Genomic DNA, 20,005 nt, shown 5'->3' on the forward strand with positions numbered 1-20,005 from the left:
CTAAAATAAGATTAGATATCCTGCACTTGAAATAAAATGAAGATGAGTTGTTCCTATTTTATGTGCAAAAATCTTATTCCATTGGCAGATCATTTAAAACTCGCCTGCTTAAATTGAATCATTTGAAGAACATTTTACTTTTAGTTCCCTTTTTGCAGGTATGGTGGTACATGCTGTATAATGGTGGACTTTATCCTCAGGATAATATCTGTACACGGCTCTGAAGTTTACATGCGCGTTTCGGACTCATCAGTGAAAATCGGTGCCAAATATTTAGATATCAGATTTATTTTTATTGATCAGAAAAGGGGAAACTCCTCTAAATCTATTGGAGAAGACATTAACGCTTATAATAATAGACGATTAAAGCAACAGAAGTTGTAGAGAATTTTGCAACAATCGATGGAAATTGATTGACATACACTGCAAAAACAGGACTAAAAATAACTAAAAGTTTCTAGAAACGAGTGCATTTGTCCTTAATTTGAGCAGGTAAATAAGATAATCTGCCAATGGAATAAGAATTTCGCACTTAAAATAGGAAGAACTCATCTCCATCATCTTATTTTAAGTCCAGGATGTCTAATTATCTTGTTTTAGTGGTCAAAATACCCATTCTATTGGCAGATAATCCTATTTACCTGCTCAAATCAAAGACAAACGTACTAATTTCAAGAAATGTTTACTTATTTTTAGTTCTGTTTTTGCAGTGTAATAATGAGATACAAATGGACGTCAGCTTTAATGCAACAATGTGTTTCCAACCCGTTTCATCCCAGTTTTTAATAAATACAAGTTAAATTTGATTTTAGATTCTGAGAACATGCTTTTTATTTACTGGCCCACAAACACGAGTGATTAAATAAACCTAGAAGGATGGCTGCAGCCTCTGTGCCGACGCCGAGACTGATTTGGAGGCGATAAATGCAAAACTTTTCAAAGCTGCACCTGTAGTTTCTCTTCTTTTTCTGTCCCTGAGACGCATTCTGCTCTGATGGCACACAGACTCCCACGGAGACTCGTTTGGTAAAAAACAACACCGACCACAGTCACAGCGAGCAGAAATGGAAAACAAGTCGGACATCTGTGGACCCTTCATACGCTAACAGGCTACAGCGAGACAAATGTGCGCTTCCACTGCATTGTCCCTCTTTCCACCGCTCAGCAGGAGCAAGAAGAGAAAAGAAAATCATGCAGCCTGAACTTAATTTCATACTTTACTGCCTCCTTTCCTCACCTCCGGCTCTAATGGCACCACATAATGACAGCAGCTCTGCTCTGGAGCCAACTCCTGCGGCTCGCTAGCTTCCAGCTTTCCTTCTTTTGAAAATAACATCACTTCTGGTCACAGAAACTGGCAGCATTTTAAACGTGATGAATCAGAAACTCTTTTTATTTTAACCTTTTAGGTTTATTCTTTCTAAATCAATTCAGAAATGTTCCCCCCCGCTCCCTCCTTCAGTGGCTCTGGGCATTGAACCCCCGACCTTCCAGCAGGAAGAAAGCCTCTCTGCCGCTGAGCAACAGCATCCGTATGAAGGCAGCAGCTCTAACCGCGTCTGATCTGACCTAACATTTGATTCTCATTTCATTTTGCCAGCGAATGTGTGACTCGTTATAAAAAGCCAACGGCTAGAGGCGCGTGTGTGTGAGTGAAGGCCTGAAAACACACAGCCTGCCTGGATATTTCCCTCCAGACACGTTGGGACCTGACCTCCTAACCCAGATCCCCGTTAGACAGACCGACTCACTGTCCTTTGAAAATGCTGGATTTCTGGCTGAAAATGCAAAACAAAAATGGGAAAATAGAAGCAGAGACACAGTCTGAAAGTTACTGGGGATTTTTCTGCTATAGACGGTGTTTATTAGTTGGAGCTTTTGTGTATTAGAAGCACCGTTTTAAGATGAACAGACTTCATAAATTGGCTCTGCACCAGGACACCAAGGTTTTGTTTCAGGGAAATGCACCAGAGTGAGGCACTGATTTCCAAATAATCCACAAAATGTATTAATTTCATTAGTGCACATGACCATTGGCACCCAACTATGTAATAAAACAGAGGAGCAAAGTCAGAATGACGGAGAGAATCAACCTCACCCACACAGGTGTGGTGTCTTGCAGTTATTTGGATTATTATTGGTTGTTTCAGATAAATATACTCTATGCCCAGTTACTCAGAAACAACATTTTGTAACTTTAGATGAAGTCAATGCTCTATGACTGTGTGAATTTTTATGCCAGTAGCTCCCTCTGGTTGCATTCAAAGATTTTCCAATTAAATTATTATGCCCTGTTGGCTTATTATATTTTATTTCTGTGTTTTACGCTTTCTTTAGTGAGCAAACTGCTTTTCATTTAATCTGGATGGCATTAAATTGGCCTCTGGGAATAAAGTAAAAGATCTTGGTGTTATTTTTGACCAACTCATGTCATTTAAATCCCATATTAAACAGGTTTCCAGAGTTTCCTTTTTTCACCTCAGGAATATTGACTAAATTAAAAACATTCTGTCCAGGAGAGACGCTGGAAAACTAGTCCATGCATTTGTTACTTCAAGGCTGAAATGGCTTCCCCAAAACTCTGACTCCAACCCCATTTCAACATTTTCAGACAAAAACAAACTCATGCCAGCTAATCAACTTATAGAAAAGAACAAAGAGTTGTTCAATATCTCGCAGATCTGTACCAGAAACATATTATTTATGGCTAATAAAAAAAAGCATTTGATCAAAGTGAAACGTGGATATTCACTAAAAATATTCACAAGGCGACACAAACGAAGCCTGCATGTAGGCTATAATTCTGATATATAGATTAGAGGAAAACAACAATAATAACAGTAATAATGATAATAATGTGATCAAATGTGCTGTGTAGATACATAAATAGCTAAATGAAGCATGAGGTCTAGCAGAAACTTCTGCTGCTGCATATGGGAACGTGTTTAGTGAGGAGTCACCAGAGACGATAATTACTCTGACTGACAGAAGGACGAGCCAAGCGCCTGAACTCTCCTGTGGCCTGACTATAAGACGCCTATTAGAACAGAACTTCACTAAGCGATCGTAATCAGACGGCTCGTTTCTCTGAACTGCGAGGCACAAATATGGACGCTGTCGAGCTCCACGGTTTCTCTCTGTGGACACAAGTTTAAACGGGAGTGTGCCTCCATTCAGGAGGACACTTTTGGGCTGAAAATGATCGACAACTGCAGATTTACATGAACAAAGAATCCCTTTTCTTTTACTATATTTATGCAAATCACACTCATCAAATTCAAATTACACCTGCAGGCAGATCATCATTCTGGTAGCTGAACATAAACCAGAAAAATAAACCTGCAGATTGAGCATCTTGACGTAGACACTTAAAACAATCAGTATTTAAAATGTTTTTTTTTTTTGTTTTTCATGAGTGAACAAACTATTGTAAGTTTGCACTTTTTCCTGATCAGACGGCTTAATAGTTTCCTGCAGTTGCTGCATTGTAATAAAAACAGTTTTCTCACAACAATTTGTTCTTGACCGAATGTTGAGTTGCTGCCATTCCTGTGAATCTGATCATTTTAAAATGCCTCATTTGAATATTACGGTAAGTGTCACCGGGCCATTTCACCGCTGCTGGTCGTCGTAGGTGAAGGTTAGAGCGACCTGAAAACAAAGCAGCCTGTCAAAATTAAAGCATTAATGAGCCAATTATCAGAACGTTTCTCACAAAAGATTAGAGGAGCACATTTTTATTCAAAAAGCTGAAAGGACAGCTTTAATGAGACAGTATTCTGCTAAAAAAAAATAATGTTTCAATAAAATTAAATCAATAACTCAGGACCACAGTAATTAAAGTTTTGCATGACTGCTTTCTAAACAGGTGCAGAAAGTCCTAGTGGCATTTCCTCACCTTTTTGGTCCTTTTTTATGATGTTTTCCAGCAGTTTTTATCCAAAAATGAATCGTGTTTATGACATGTGGAGCAATCAGGGTCTGCTGCAGATCACAAAGACACAATGCAATTAAAAATTCAAGCATCTGTTAGGATTTTACTGCTTGACACGCTCCTCGAACCTCATCTGTCTGGTACCACGTCTTGGAAGAGGAGTAAAAAAAAACAAACAGAACAAACTTTACTAACTAGAAATGTCCTGATCAGACCCGTTTTTCATCCAAATCCAAAATGTTGATATATTGAAAGTAACAGCATCCCAACAGCCCTGACCAGATCAATCACTGTTTTTGCTAAAGAAAAAGGGACATCACTGACTTCTAGATGTAACAGAGGAACAGACCAACATACCTCAGAGGCATCCTGCTGATTCTCCATGACTGAATAATTAATAGAAAAGGGGCTATTCTAAGTAGTGGTGTCCCGATACCAGCGTACTCATACTTGTAAAAGCAACCCAATACTCTGAACCGACACCAATTTTCCTCCTGTGCTGGGCTTCGCTGCAACTCAAAGGTTAGATATCACTCTGTACCAGATAGTGATGCTGTTTGGTGACCCTCCAATAGAAAAAGCGGAGAAGATTCCTGAAGCTCTGACCAAATTCATCGCCCTTCATGGTCAGTTGTTTTCAGTGGTCAATGATATTAAGTTAATTGTGACTGATTAGTACCAATTTATTAAGCACTCAGTATCGGTACTTGGAATCAGCAAGGATCTAAACTGAAGTACTCGTACTCGGTCTGGAAAAAACTGGTATCGGGACATACATAATTCTAAGTAATAGCAGTGAAGTGTAATCAGTTTATTTAAAATGCACTAAAACAACAAAATTAACTCTCTCACCAACGAAGTTCTGAATACTGCAATATCTGTTCTTAAATACCGACAGATATCTTGTCCCAAACAGAAGTTGTGCAGAACCGCCTAATCTTTCTGAAGATATTACTGACACGACACGTACATCCACAGTCGATTCATTTGACACTAGCGGTTTTTATTTGACAGCAGGTGGAGAGAGAAGAGAAACAGAAGCAGCAAAGGTCCAAGGCCAGGTCTGGAACCCGGGGTGGCCGTGTCGAGGACTGAGGCCTCCGGTCGCATGCACCGCCACACTGTAAGCTTTCATTTTCTTCCTGTTTTGATATGACTCGTTGATTATTCTGCTTGTAACAAGTTAAACTCACAGAAAAAGTCATTCTAGTGCTTTATAGGGGTTCTCTTTGAATGACATCAGGTTTGATAGCTCAGGTCTCAGCTGCTCTACACCAAACTGAAAACTTGTAGCAAGTCACATCACTCCAATGGACATGAAAACATCTGCGACCTGTTAATGGCTACCGCCCCCTGTTGGCGGTTAGACACCTCTGCGCCCTGCCCGGTCTTCACTGAATAAATAAATAACTTCTTTAGTACACTTTAACACATTTAACCTAAACAAGCCACAGAAATGGTAGAGATCAGAACTGGAGGCTCTAAACAGGTTCGCCACGGGAAAAATTAATGCGGAAGGGCGAGCCCAGAATAAAAGCTACATCAGCATTTTATAGAATCTAGTTACATTCCAATGGAAGAGGCTGTAGCATTCCTCACATGACATCAGTAGAAAATGTGCCACCACTTGGGTGTTATGTGATAGATTGAGTAATATCACGGTGTCTCAGACAACCCCGGGATAACCGACCCGTTTTCCTTCATCAGTCACCTTTGTCTATGTCTATGTATGCCACTTCTCCCACATCCACAATGCCTGTGAATCATCTAAACTTTCCCAGCAACTGCTTTCAACAGCTCCAGCAACCTGTAGTTTCATATCATAGCTAACAAACCAGTGCAGTTTGTCTTTCACAGTGAACATCAAGGTAAAGCGTGAACTTTTAGGGGAAGTCCAGATGGGTTAGATTAGAACAACAAAATAATGTGCATATAATACTGTTTTCCAAACCGTGCACAGAAGAAAGGCTGAGATTGGTGGAAACCAGCTGCAGAAATGCAGCCATCCATCATATTGGTGGTGAAGCTGACAAAAATCACAGCTTGAGATGCTCAATATTAACCGTTAAAATACCTTCATCAGGATCCTGATCCAATACTTGCCAACATATTATTTCATCCCTAATGATAACATTTCATTAGAAGTTAGGTATTTTATTTCAAAACATAATAACCCTAGAAGAACATTGTGCTCGCAAGAAAATCCTGCTGCCTTGAAATCTTTTCCCCCAACATTAGAAAGGAAATTCAGATTCTTTTTGTGTTAAAGGGTGGAAGTTATCAGGAAAGTAAGGTTGCAATAAGCAATTATCTTTGTTTTGGCTAAATGCGCTACAGTTAACTTTATTTAACTTTATTCAGAACAGTATTCCCTTTCCACAGCTTGGAGAAAGCATGTTCTGAACCGGAAAACGGGCCGAAGAGCTGATTTTCAGTCTGTTCATACCCTGAAGAGGCCCGACATCCATCACAGCTCCTGTTCTTATACGAAGTTCTTTTATGACTTTTATCATGAAACGCAGGGTCATTTTTTTGCTCCAGCAAGGTTCAAAGTTTTGTCTGCACCCCAAAAACAGTCTTACATTTTCCAACCAAGACTTTTTTTGTTTCGGTAGAAGGTAGGGTTTCTTCTTATGCATCCTATATTTAGGCGTTTCATTTATAATTTAGAAAGTAAATTGTTTGTGCATTAACTTTACTCATAATTTCTTGCATTTTGTTGCCTTTTTTTGCTGTATTTTAAAACTAAGACCAAATTTTGAAATGGATGGAAAATGATGCATAATTTTAGAAAGTCTTTGCAAATGAAATTTTGAAACATGAAATTGTAATCAGCCCTCCTCACTGCAAATAGGGAACAAAAAGAAAGTAAAATTTGCTTGAAATTAGTGTATTTTGTCCTTGTTGGGATAAGACTTTTGCACTTAGACTAGGAAAAACTCATCTTCGTTTTATTTCAAGTGCAGTATATCCCATTATCTTATGTTAGGGGTAAAAATACTCGCTCTATTAGCAAATTACCTGCTGAAATCATTGACAAATACATTAATTTCAATCAAATTTCACTTACTTTTAGTTCCCTTTCTGCAGTGCTGAACCTTTGCTTTGTGGATCCACCTTTTGCTACAGTTTCAGCTGCAGGTCCTCGCCCCTACCTGCTTTTCTCATCAAGAGCATCAAATAAAGGCCCATTGTTTTTTGCATAGTGGCTCAAGCGAACAGTGTCCCTACAGCACGATGGGTAACATTTGTAAAATAAATAAAAAATAAAAACTCATAATTTTCTGTTAACTTTGCAGTTCTGCTCCGCTTGATCTGTCTAATAAAATCCTAATTAAACATTTTGAAGTTTGCAGATGAAAAGCAACAAAATGTGATCTGAACGCCGGGTTATATTAAGTTAACTGTGTTCAAAGTATCTTTGTCTCTTAGTTAAAATGTCAAATGAATGCTGCTGAAATCTCTCCATTGTTGCTGAGCCTGCATTCCTGAGTGTTTCCTAATCATGCAGAGCTACTTGGCCGGCATTCATCTACACTTTAAGACAATTCAAATAAACACCGACCACTTTTAATAAAAACGGCTTTAGTGACAAATCTGCAACATCAGTGTAAAGTAGCTGAAAGCCCAAAGAGACGTAAAGTAACAACGTGATGGAGAGCCAAATAAACTGCAAGGACAAAATATTTTGTTCCTCGCGTTGAGTCAAAAGCAATAAATCAGATGAAAATAACTCAGAGGAAAAAGGTCACTTTTAAAGGAAGGAGGAACCAGAATGAGAAATGTCAACTGGCTGAGAAAATGAGAGAGTTGTCAGTGTTTTAAAGGAGAAAATAAATGTGCGAGCCACTCTGCCTTCAAGGCTACAGAAAGTGGCTAAAAACACAGAGAAAAACGAGGTTTGGGCCAGAATATGTCCAACCTGGTTCTGAATGAGCTCCTGATTGGGCTCCGTTATGAAGAGCACAGACAGTTCTGCTCTGTGGGTAATAATAACTGGTGGCTTTCACACAAACGCTCGTTTTAGCTTTGCTTTGTCGTTCATATGAAGATCTCAGCAGGAGAAATCAGAGCCACCGCCACGGTAACGTCGTATTGTTGACAGATCTGACCTGCAGAAACTGGACCGCTTAGGTCTGCTGGTGGGCAACGTTTCAGAGACTCATGCAAACTACTTTAAGATCTTAACGAGCTGCTACTCATTTGTTGCCTTGCTGGTAGGGGTGTAACGAGATCTCCATATTGTGGTTGAGGTGACCGCCATCTTGTGAGCACCAGGCAGCTGCGACAGAAGACGCCCCAACTAGTCTTGATTATTACGTTTGGCAGCATTTTGGGTTTCTGGTAGAAATAATGGCGACAGAAGACAACGCTAAAGCGATCCCTGCTAAAGCTTTGAGCATTCGCTGTGGCCAACTCTGGCTCAACGCAAAGACGCCTTCAGAAGCACCGCAGAGCCATGATTCAATCAGCAGCAGCTATGAAGATGGACAAAATGTTGTTCTACCTCAGCCTCGCGTTTGTGTGCTGGGGCTGCAGCGATAATCAGAGACGTTAGCATTTTTATTGCAACTGGAATTAGACTTTTTATCAGAGAAGTCCATCATGTGTGTAATTTGCTCAGATAGAGATCACTAATTAGTTGTGATGATAAAGTCGTTTCAAACAGGCTTAAATCGGAGGCAAGCGGACTTTCGATCAGTTTTTCTGAGAAAGTTTTGACACCGATCCAGAAGTCTTTGCCAATTCTGCCGACTCGCGCTTGAGTTTAAAGTTCGGATTGAGCTCCGAATTAAGCAGCGATGACCCAGATATCGGAGAATTTGCAAAGCTAAAGCTGTTCAGGCGCTGAAAAAGACAGAAAGCTTCGCTAGTTACGATGATTTACCCATAATGCACCTTCACCTTTCTGTAACCATAGCAAAGATGGCGGCCGCTACGGAGCAACGTTTTAATGATGCACTTTAATATCTTCTAAATCTGTTTATGATGCATTTAAACTCAACAACTGGTCACGTTGCTCGGTCACAGCCGTAGTTCTCTAATGGTTCTAACCCATCTCCGCTGACCCTGTTAGCTGCACCTTTGGAAGTTTCTAAAATATACACACCCCAATTAAGTAGCTTTAAAGAGAAACTAAATTCTTCAGGTTATATTTGGCAAAAGTTTAGACTTTTAATGGTAATGAATTATGAAAAAGTTTCTTCTTTTCCTCTGATTGTTTCCCCCTGACCCGCAGAAGATCCAGTGACCCGCTTTTCAACCTTTAAAAACTGGACAAATTAAGAGCTAATAAACAAAATAAGCTTTTTTTTTTTAAGACATGCTTTCTTCACCTTGTCTCATAGAAACTAGCTCAGTTCAGTTTTCTCCTTTTTTTTCAGTGAAATTAAAAGCTTAACAGTTTGTGATTTTCAGCTCGACCTTCAAGTCACAGCAGTGAGCTGATGAAACCCGAACACAACAGGTTCAGTGTGAAGGCCCAGCATGAAGGGCGACTAAGCAAAGCTGGAGCTAAATGGGAGTTTGTGTTCCTTGTAACTGCGGCAGAAGTTCCTGAGCGGACCTCCTCATTAACGTCAACTTGAAACGGTTTCATTCGCGCGGCCTGATTCCTGCCATGACAGCAGCTGATAAAACGCTGGAAGGTTATTTCCTGCCTCTGGATTCAGCTTTTAATTAATGAGCGTTTCATCTTTTCAATGTTCAACAGACTCGCTGTGAACGGCTTCAGTAACAGAGAGAGACATTTAATTACAAACTCTCTTAGGCGAGCCATCGGGTAGTTTATGTCAGATTCACATTTTCAATTCAATTTAGTTTATTTACAAAGCGCCGATTAACAACCCATGACATCTAAAGGTACTTTAAAAATGTCATCAAATAATTTAGAAAGTTTCCTCTCTAAGGAAAGCCAGCAGGTTGCATCAAGTCTCTCCAAGCAGCATTCACTCCTCCTGAAAGAGCGTAGAGCCACAGTGGACAGTCGTCTGCATTGTTGATGGCTTTGCTGCAATCCCTCATACTGAGCATGCATGAAGCGACAGTTGAGAGGAAAACTCCCCTTTAACAGGGAGGAGAACCTCCAGCAGAACCAGAACCAGGCTCAGTGTGAACGCTCATCTGCCTCCACCCACTGGGGCTTAGAGAAGACAGAGCAGAGACACAGAAAGCACAGAAGCTCACATTGACCCAGGAGTACTTTCTATGGTAGAGAGGGTAACGGCAGACTAGCTCCATGGGTGGCTGTGACTAGGAGAGAAACACAGCCAAGCAGATCAGTTCTGATCCAGTTTTCAAGTCTAGTGGATTAAAAAAAGAGCTAATTCAGTTAGTTCCAGAACCAAAGAGCTGCTCTGTGAGGCTGTGAAGGATTGTGTCCATTTTCCTGCCACAATAATCAATATAATGGTCCTAATATATGACCTGAACAACTTATTGTTATGCCCCCACTTTAGCAACCAAAATACCTAATCTCTTCGACTTATTATTGTCTGCGGATGCACTTCAGTGATCAAATATTCTTCTCAGCCCTTCTCTGAATATTTGTTTTATTAGGAAATTAAACAGATCTTTGCCGGCTGTGATGCCAGCTGTGAAAGTACTTTTTATTTTAATCTTGAAATAGAAGCTTATTCGGCAAATAAGATTTCTTTTTAATCCTCTTTGATAAGAAAAGTTTGCCTGATGTGACAGAGCGGGTATATAGCTGTCGCTTTGTTGACTTTACAGTCAGCCGCTGCAGTTTAATAATCAGATTATGTTGCATCGGGTAGAGAGAAACTCAGTAAACAAAGACATGCAAACTAAATAAAACTTTCAAACCAGATTAATCAGCAAGTTTTACAGCATTTTCTGACATATTCGGAAGAAACAGATTTACCTGCTTTTCTGTAGATATTCATATTTTGTACTGTAGCAGGAAGACAAATATATGGGAAATGAACCGGTGCTCTAAAGGGACAAACAGACAGGCACCACTTTAACTTTAACAGTTTGGCTAATTTAGAGGTTGTAAAATGAATAAAAAGCAGCTGAGCTTACAAACACCTATCAGATAATAAATGCGACTTTAAAAAGGGACGATCGGGATTGTTTTCAGAGTTTCCACTTGTGGAACTGAAAGAGCTTCAGTGCAATTACAAGCCTCTGTATGATATTTATGTTGTTTTAATTTTTATCACTCAGCTTTGAAACAGAATGGATCCAATCACAGGACGACAGAGACAAACACGTCTGGTTATTAAGCCTTAATCACGGGAGAAATTACAGCACTGAGCCCACAGTTTTTACAATATACTCTTAAACTTGTCATCTAAGTTACAAACATTAAGTGAATCAGGATATTATAGATAAATAATAAAATTAGTGCATACCAGAAACATGGAGGTCTGACAAGCAGAGCGTGAACCAGAGAATCAGCCGGGAAGCCCCGTAGCTGTGGAGGAGCTGCTGAGATCCACAGCTCAGGTGGGAAAATCTCCCCTCAGGGCAACAGTTGTTGGTCATTTACTCTTCAAATCTGACCTTCATAGACGAAGGAAGAGAAGAAATCCACGGGAAATCTCATTTAAACTTTGCCACAAGCCGTGTAGACGTAGGACCTCTAGACAGGAGAGAGCATAATTAAACTTTTTTTGATTGGCTGTGTGGAGGAAAGCCAACACTGCAGAGCACCCTGAACACACCATGTGCACAGGTACACCTGGAGGTGGCAGTATCATGCTGTGGGGATGCTTTTCTCTAGCCAGGGGTCAAAAATGGTTGGAGTTCTAGAGAAGATGGACGAACCTAAATAAAAGACAACAATTTAAGAGATTTTTGATAAAACTCACCAACAGACTGGCTGAAAGACTTTGGATCAGAGCTGAGCCTGCTAAAGAATCACAGGATGCATGATTTGTCAAACCAACCAAAGCCAAACTGAATATTGCTCATTTCTTACGTGGGGAACAGCTTAAAGGTACCTAAACTGACCAGTTGGTGGCAGCAATGCACCAAGTTGTTGTTCGGGGCAAAAGAAGAAAAAGAAGAACGATGGATGGAAACAGGCTCACTGCTTTTGTTGCGTTCAGATGCTTTTCGCTGCATTCTGGCATATTTATTTCACCTTTTTTGGCAACACATGTTTGCAGTAATCGGTTCACACAAGACAAACGAGTCCAGATTTGGTCCAGAAAGATGCAGCCACTGAGGTCAGGAGGGATCTGTTCCCTCACAAACCAGCAGATTCATGTCTTTACCCTCATGGCACACTAATGTATTTTTGTGGCATGCTGACTTTACTTGAACGCTGCTGACGTTACTCAACCGAGGGACTGCTGGAAAAATCTGTACACAAATAACTCCCCCCAAAAAAAACACTTGTTGTAGTGACCCTTCAGTGGAAGAGGCTACAGAAGACTGGAGACGGAGCTTCACCTTCCAGCAGGACAACAACTAAACTAAACTGCCAGAGCTACAATGAAAAGGTTTATAAAACACACTCAGGGGGTGGAGTGGTCCAGTCAAAGTCTCCACCTAAATCCAGTTAACAGTTTATGTCCGCATTCTTTTCAGTTTTTAATTTTTCACATTGAAACCATTCACTTATGGTCTATATCGGTTGGACCTGCTAAGCTTTGCTCTGAATTCCTGGTTAATTTACGCCCACTTCTGCATCCTTCGCTTGGACTACACTCTGCGAAATAAAAACAACAGATTCCTGAGACTGGTAAACTGGAAGTCTGTGACCTTGTTTAGCAGCTCTGCAGCAAATACTGTGACCAAAATGTTAAAAAAAATGGGACAGAAAACTGAACAGCTAAAGCCAAATGACTAGAAAAGCACAAAAATATATCCTGACAGCTCCTAAATACAATGTTTTTTTTTACATTCCTGAAGAGTCTAATCACACAACAAAAATGTTTTTAAGGACTAAAAAAGTGGATTTTGCACATGTCCCCTTTAAAAACTGCAGCTCACTGCCACTTCCCATCCAGTCTGACTCTGCTTGGGTTTTTTTTTTTGCAAAGAGAAATCGGTAAAACTTTCCATCTTTATAAAACGTGTTTTCTGCAAGAAGCTGTAAATGTTTCTATTTACTTTGCAGGAGGAAGAAATTATATTCTCCTCTTTTTCTCCCATCTTCATTTTTTATTTGAGCAACAGCTTCAGTTTTCAATTTCAGAGACTGTCACGATATTCAATAAAACACTTTCCTGATGCGACTGAAGCCAATGAGAGCGGAGGCAGGGCCGAGTCCTGGAGACAGATGTGCAGCTCAGGCATCTGAACCCTAAATCACCGTTGAGCTGCAAGAATCTCTGAGACATTAAATCATTTCTTCCTATTTACCGATAATCCAGTCGGTGAAGTGAGGAAACATTTAAAAACCACCAGGTTCTGTCCTTTAGCCGCCCTGTGGTCACTGCAGGCTCTCAGCATTTACCTCCACAAGAGGTTAGAAAAACATTATATTGAATTATGTAGAAAACCTGAACTCCAGTCATTTTGTTTTTCAACTATTTTCCTCCAAATATAATTTTGAAATCTTTCTGAATTTATATATTTTTTAAAGACATTACAAAGGTTAAAGTTTAGTGCAGCCCTTGTCCGGCCACAACAGCACATCCTGCAGCACTAAAAGTTAAGAAAGTCAGAGAGAAAAGAGAAAAAGTCACGACAAAAGAAGAGCAATCTCTAAATAATCTCTGATGATCTGGTCTGTAAGAAGCAGGAATAATAAAAAAAATCAGGAGTTAACAGATGTACCATCATTCTACTAATCATCTGCTGTCAGTTCTCTGCTGACGGGTGTTTGGGAATCGCCTGGGCGAAGCTAAAGTCCTTCATTCTGTCCACCAGGCCGTTGTTCATAGATCGTACAACAGACTCTGGGGCTAGTTGTGTCTTTACGTCAGGCTGCTGCTAACGAGGAGCCTGAAGATCCAATTTAAAAGCTGGTAAGATGTCGGCGACGTGTCGACACAATGCTGGCTCCTCTCTTTTAGCGCCGGCTGCATCTCCTGGCACCTCCTGGTGAAGATGTGTTAGCAGCAGCAACATAAATTCCTCTTATATGTTTTTTTTTATAGAACATTTTAAATAAATCTTTACAGTTTGGAAGAAAATCCCACATTGAGAAATAAAAGCTTTAAAAATATAATCCACTGTGGAACCTCTATCCTTTGAAACCAACCACCTTTTTTTGTTTTTTGTTTTTTTATTTTCTTAAGTTCATTCTTGGCAAATAATATTGTTTTTCCACAGTAATTGCCATATTTGGCCAGCTGCTGCATGCTTATGGTGCAATTTACTGTTAAACTGAAATTACAGCAAAAGCACGGATTGAGAGATTCACCTCTGCATTTAACCCATCACCCTTGGGGAGCAGTGGGCTGCCATTGTGTGGCACAGTCTGGGGTTAAGAGTCTTGCTCAGGGAGCCAGAGTGGCAGTCTGTGGGAGTTGAACTTGGAACCTCTGGGACCCAAGCTCAATGCTCTAACCACTAAGCTACCACTCCCCCAGCTAAATGTAGTTTTTTATACATACAATTACAAATAAAGGCTCATTCATATTGGTAATTTATTGGACAAAAGATTCACATCAATCTTTCAATGAGCCACCAAGGACAACCAACACTAGATTAATATTTGCTTTTACTTTTCATTTTCCAATGTTTTGTTCAAATTATACGTTTTATTCCAACAGTTTTTTTTTTTAACCAGGCTGCATAGTGATGCAGCAGGTAGCACTGTTGCCTTGCAGCAAGAAGGTCCTGGGTTTGAGTCCTACCCTTGCCCTGGCTCTTTCTGCATGGAGTTTGCATGTTCTCCCTGTGCATGTGTGAGTTCTCTCTGGGTACTCCAGCTTCCTCCCACATTCCAGAAACATGACTATCAGGTTAATTGGCCTCTCTAAATTGTCCTTAGGTGTGTGAGAATGGTTGTTTGTCTCTGTATTGCCCTGTGATGAACTAGTGACCTGTCCAGGTTGTACCCCGCCTCTCGACAGCTGAAGATAAACACCAGCACCCCTCACGACCCCACAAGGGATAAGCATGTTGTATAATGGATGGATATTTTTCTTCTTGGTTTTATTCTGTTATTATTTTCCAATGTTTTAACCACGTAAAGCACTTTGCATTATCCTTGTACTGACATGTGCTATACAAATAAATTTGCCTTCATGGTCTCTCACTGTCCAGCAGAACGTAAACGTAACGTCTGCATTTCCAGTATTTTGATTGGACGATCAGAGCTTGGGGCCGTAGTTTTTGTGCCTCATGTCTGTCTACTGTGAGCGTGCTGTAGCCTCGTGAGACCATCCTGATCTCGCGAGCTTTCAAGGTTTCACTCGCAGATCAGTCTGGCTACTCTCCGTTAAAGAAAATTTGGAGCCGTTCACCAAACGAACGTCCAATCAGCGTTGGCTTTGAGGCGGGTTGAGGTGTGACACAACGAGAAGCGCGACAGTTCAGTCTAAAGAACATGGCGGCTTCAGCCGATGAAACTAGCGTTAGCAAATTACCGAGTATTTCTTTGCTGAGCTAACGAGCCTTTACCTGCTGCAGCAAGAGTAGCTTGGCTTGTGGTTGTGTAATCGTCGTCGCTCGTAACAGAGCGACGACGAAGCATGTTGACGAGTACGTCAACATGCTTCGTTGATCTGATTGGTTCATTCGGCCCGTCTGTCACCAACATAGGCCAATCAGCTAACCAGTATTTTCGCCCCTTCCCAAAATTACTTCAACGGAAGGTTTCCAGATGGATATGCGGAGCAAATCCATCTGGCAGAGTCAGGTAAAGCGTGCTGGGCATGCTCACTGTGATTTAAGATGTTCGTTATTTAAACAAATGTTGGGGGGCCGGCCCCAATATCAAGGCGCCTAAGGAGGACTTAGCTACTGAGCTTAGATACATAGACACAAATGTTTATAACTGAATTTTATTGGTAAGGGAATCTGTCTTTTTTACAGTATTGCTCCATAAAGAATAATCATGTCCCGCTGATTAATGCGAACATAGAGCTCCACAGCGACATCTGGTGGTTAGGGTTAGGGTTGCAGAGAGGCCACAGGTGGTGACTGAGATGGCCACAAACTTTTCTGGTAGAGGCCATAAAATATCTAAATTAATGTTCCTTGTGTTCCAGAGACTTGGCGAGACAAGCCCATAGCATCACACATCCATCACCGTACGTCACATTAGGTATGAGGTGCATTTAGCAAACTCCACAGGTTTGTGATGGGAGGACAGAACCGGCCTTTTCTCTCTGCTTTTCTCCCAAACGGCTGTTAAAAATATAAACCGCATCTTATGGCTGCTATTAAGAGCCAGAAATGCCACTCTTTGCTGCAAAGCTCTCCAGTAATGAGTTTTTTTTTAACCTCCCTTATCATCCTGCTCACTTTGGGTGCTGACAAGACAAATATGGGTTTAGCTTAGGTTTTAGCTTAGGAATAATAATTTAGAGCTTTTTAAAAGCCGTTATAAATAGTTGCACTGGCAATAAGTGAAACAGAAATGTTGCCTTCATTTCAAATGCAAAGCTGGGGTTGACTATAATTGTGCAGCGATGATTTAGCCAAAAACATAATTATTCTAGAATATCCCCAATTTAATAAAAGTTTGAGATCCTGCTGCTGTGACAGGAGAGTATTTAAGACTTTTTTTTTTTTTACATATCTGTCCACAGGTTTGCTAATAAATCTGACCAACACTGTGTAAACCGGCTGATTCATAGGTCAGAGTTAAGTCAATTTACCAATGAAAAGATCCCTGTGAAAAAGGTCAGGTACCTGCTGGAAAACGAGTTAAAAAAAAAAAAAAAGCTGGCAAAGTTCAAAAGGAAACTATTAAAAACCTTAATTAGGCCTGGGGCAGTTTAATATACACTGCTCAAAAAATAAATCCTCTATCTGAATGAATAAAATATTCTTATTAGAAACTTTGTTCTCTACATAGCTCAATGTGCTCACAGCAAAAATCACAAAATCATCACTGGAAATCAAATTTATTAACCCGCGGAGGTCTGGATTTCAAAATTAAAGTGGAAAAACTCTACAGACGGCTCCAGCTTTGATGTAAAGACCTTAAAACAGCTGGCTAACTGCCTCTAGTTTCCACCTGTTGTCTCTTCCATTTGCACAACAGCAGGACAAACTGATGGTCAGTCAGTGTAGCTTCTTTAGTGGACAGTTTGATTTCACAGAGGTGTGACTGACTTGGAGTTATATTGTGTTGTTTAAGTGTTCCCTTTATTTTTTTGAACAGAATATTTCTTTGGAAGCAGAGAAAGAGAAAAAGTATAGTTTGAGGAACTTTTGCACCGTAGTTAATGAGAAAGATCTGTAGCCTGGAATCAAAATGTCAGCTAAAATGTCATTTTAATCCTGAGCTGCACATACAAAGTTTTTACCAATAAAACTTTTCTGAAAGCATTTAGCTTCTATAAGGCGAGCCTGAAAGGTACCACGTGGTTCTGGTACCAGATGTTTTTTTTACAAGCTGACAGCTCTTTGTGGCTCAAATTAAAGGAAACCTCCAAAACTTCTGCACCGTCTCTGTGGACCCTAAACATGGACGGTGTCTTTTACTTCAGCCTCTGGCGTAACAACAAACAAACCAAAAAGCTCATTTTGCAGTTATGTAAATGATTCGCGGTTTCACATTTTTTGCGGCCTCAGAGTGTAATTAGAGCATCTGGCCCCTGTGTGACCCGGAGTTTTATCATCCAGCTCTGGTGTAATGCAGGACTGGTGTCTCCTTTGTAAACCAACATGATTACTGCAATTATCCTCCATTATCAGCTCGCTAATGGCGACCGCTTGCTTTGATTACCTGCCACTCACCGCAGCGCTGAAGACGGTTTGAACTTAAAGGCAGCGCAGAGGAAAGTAATTATCTGGTCTCCATCCCAGAATAACGCGTGGTCACCTCAGGCGGAGTCGTCTGGGGAAGCAGACAGATCAGGGCGGCCTTCATGTCGTTGTTTGGTCAGAGGGAACCTGGACAGCCACACCATCGGCTCTGGTCCATTTTCTGTAATGTTCTTTATTCATTTCAATTTGGTTCCTCTCGCTTTATCCTGCTGACGTTTAGTGTCATATTAATAAACTCAACTTAATTCACATGAAAACCTTTTGATCTCTGCTCAGCAAACACCAGCCTTAGCAACAGGGAACATAAAGCACAACCAAAAGTGATTCACTCTTTTTTTTTATATACAGATTATTCAAGGAAATTATCCTCATTATGTCTTTTGTCCTCTTTATTTCACGTTTAATGAGACAAATTATTATTTTCACCTCCAAAAATACCTGCAACAATTGCTGAAATATGACTGAACTCTTTACTGATTAAATCAGGTACATTGTTAGAGAGGAAGACTGTTAATGCATCTTTGTACAGTAGTTATGTCATTAATTTTTTTTAAAAAATGTCCCTCAGTTTGTTTTGGAAATCAAGTTTTTTCTTTTAACCACCATATATGCTTATGTCAAATAAAAAGCTAATATTCAGATGGGGCTTTAAACTGTTTATGTTCATAATTTTATAGTTTTTATCATAAATGTTGTCCAGGATTTCCTGAAATCATCTTTAATGGATTAATGGATGTTTCTCCTGACCAGCTTCTGTAAACTGGACTTTATGTAAAATAAAGAGTTTAAATTGTGTATAAAGTTGGAAAACCACTGAGTGGTGTTTAGATGTGAGGCTTAAACAGACATTTATACTAAAATTGTAGATAAAAAATCCGTGTTAAAAATGTTTGTCGCTATTATAACTGAACAAAAGGCAGAGGAACTTACCTTGTAAAAGAAAATCATCGCTTTGTTTCAAACACGTGACCGAATCACCTGGCTCTAGGAAACAGGTGCGTCATTGAGCCAATTAGACAAGTGATGACGTCACATCCAGCGGTCTAAAACCCTCCTTTGGAGTAATTCTGGTGGGAGCCTCCTCTGACTGTGAATAACAGTTCTGTGGTCTGATTGAGCCAAATAACCGTAGAAATGTTCGTGGCTCATCTGTTATTCTGCATCTGTTCTTGAGTTTAGATCATGACATGATGGTCAGCAATCATGCCTCTAAAACACACCACTGGCCTAAATTTATGTTTTCTAACATGTTGGAGTTTTCCAAGACGACCACATATTAGCAAATCAGACCTAACCAGAGTTTATTTTGGATTCATATTTAATAAAAACTGATTTTGGCACGCACTTGACTCTGTTCTGTGTTCTCTGTTGTGTATTTCTTTACAAAAATTGTCTCTGAGCTAAAAATAAATAAAAAACACTCTATAGCAGAAATGCCTTTAGGGCACATACACCTGTTGCATTGAAAACTTCTTGCTGTTTCTTTAATATACCATCTAAATTCAGGGTAAGCAGTAAAATATGTCTCGGTAGTACCACTAACACTTTTTTTACACCCAAAATGTTTTGTTTTTTATATTATTTCCCCCAACCTGAGCTCCTTAGTATTCTTCTTTAGTGCAGCAGCAACATGGATGGGAGCATCCAGGGAGTTTCTGCAGCGCTCAAAGTCTCAGTCTGCTCTGTGTAATTCGACTATTAATATTTATCACCTGAACTTCGTGTATTTCTTTCTCTGGGACTTGTTTTGATGAAGCAGAAGGGACAGTTTGTTCCTGCAGGTGACCCACAAAGGCTTTTCCTTCTTTATTAATATTCTCAGGAGCGGAGCAGCACCGCTGGGAGTCTGGCAGGCAGCCGACAGCCACACAACACTTTTAATTTCTACTTTTCAGCCTTGACTGGTTCAGAAAAAATGAATTAAATCACAGCAAAAGTTATAGTTGCAGAAAAGGTGACTCAAACAGCCACAGATATAACTCATCCTTCTGAAAAAGGGAAGCTAAACTTCCATCAATGTATAGTAAGTGCTTAAATTATTTAAAGGATTGTGGGTGGACCTGTTTTAAGGAGGTTTTTAAGACTTGACAAGCGTTCGTCTCTCAGGTGGACCCGGTGGTGCAGCTCTTGCTCCAGTCGTCTCACTGATAGCTGCATGAACCCTGCAGCTGTCAGACCCCTAACCTTCCTGTCCTCTTCTGCCAA

This window comes from Fundulus heteroclitus, chromosome 3 (genome assembly GCF_011125445.2).
Source record: "Fundulus heteroclitus isolate FHET01 chromosome 3, MU-UCD_Fhet_4.1, whole genome shotgun sequence".
In the NCBI taxonomy this organism is placed as follows: Eukaryota; Metazoa; Chordata; class Actinopteri; order Cyprinodontiformes; family Fundulidae; genus Fundulus; species Fundulus heteroclitus.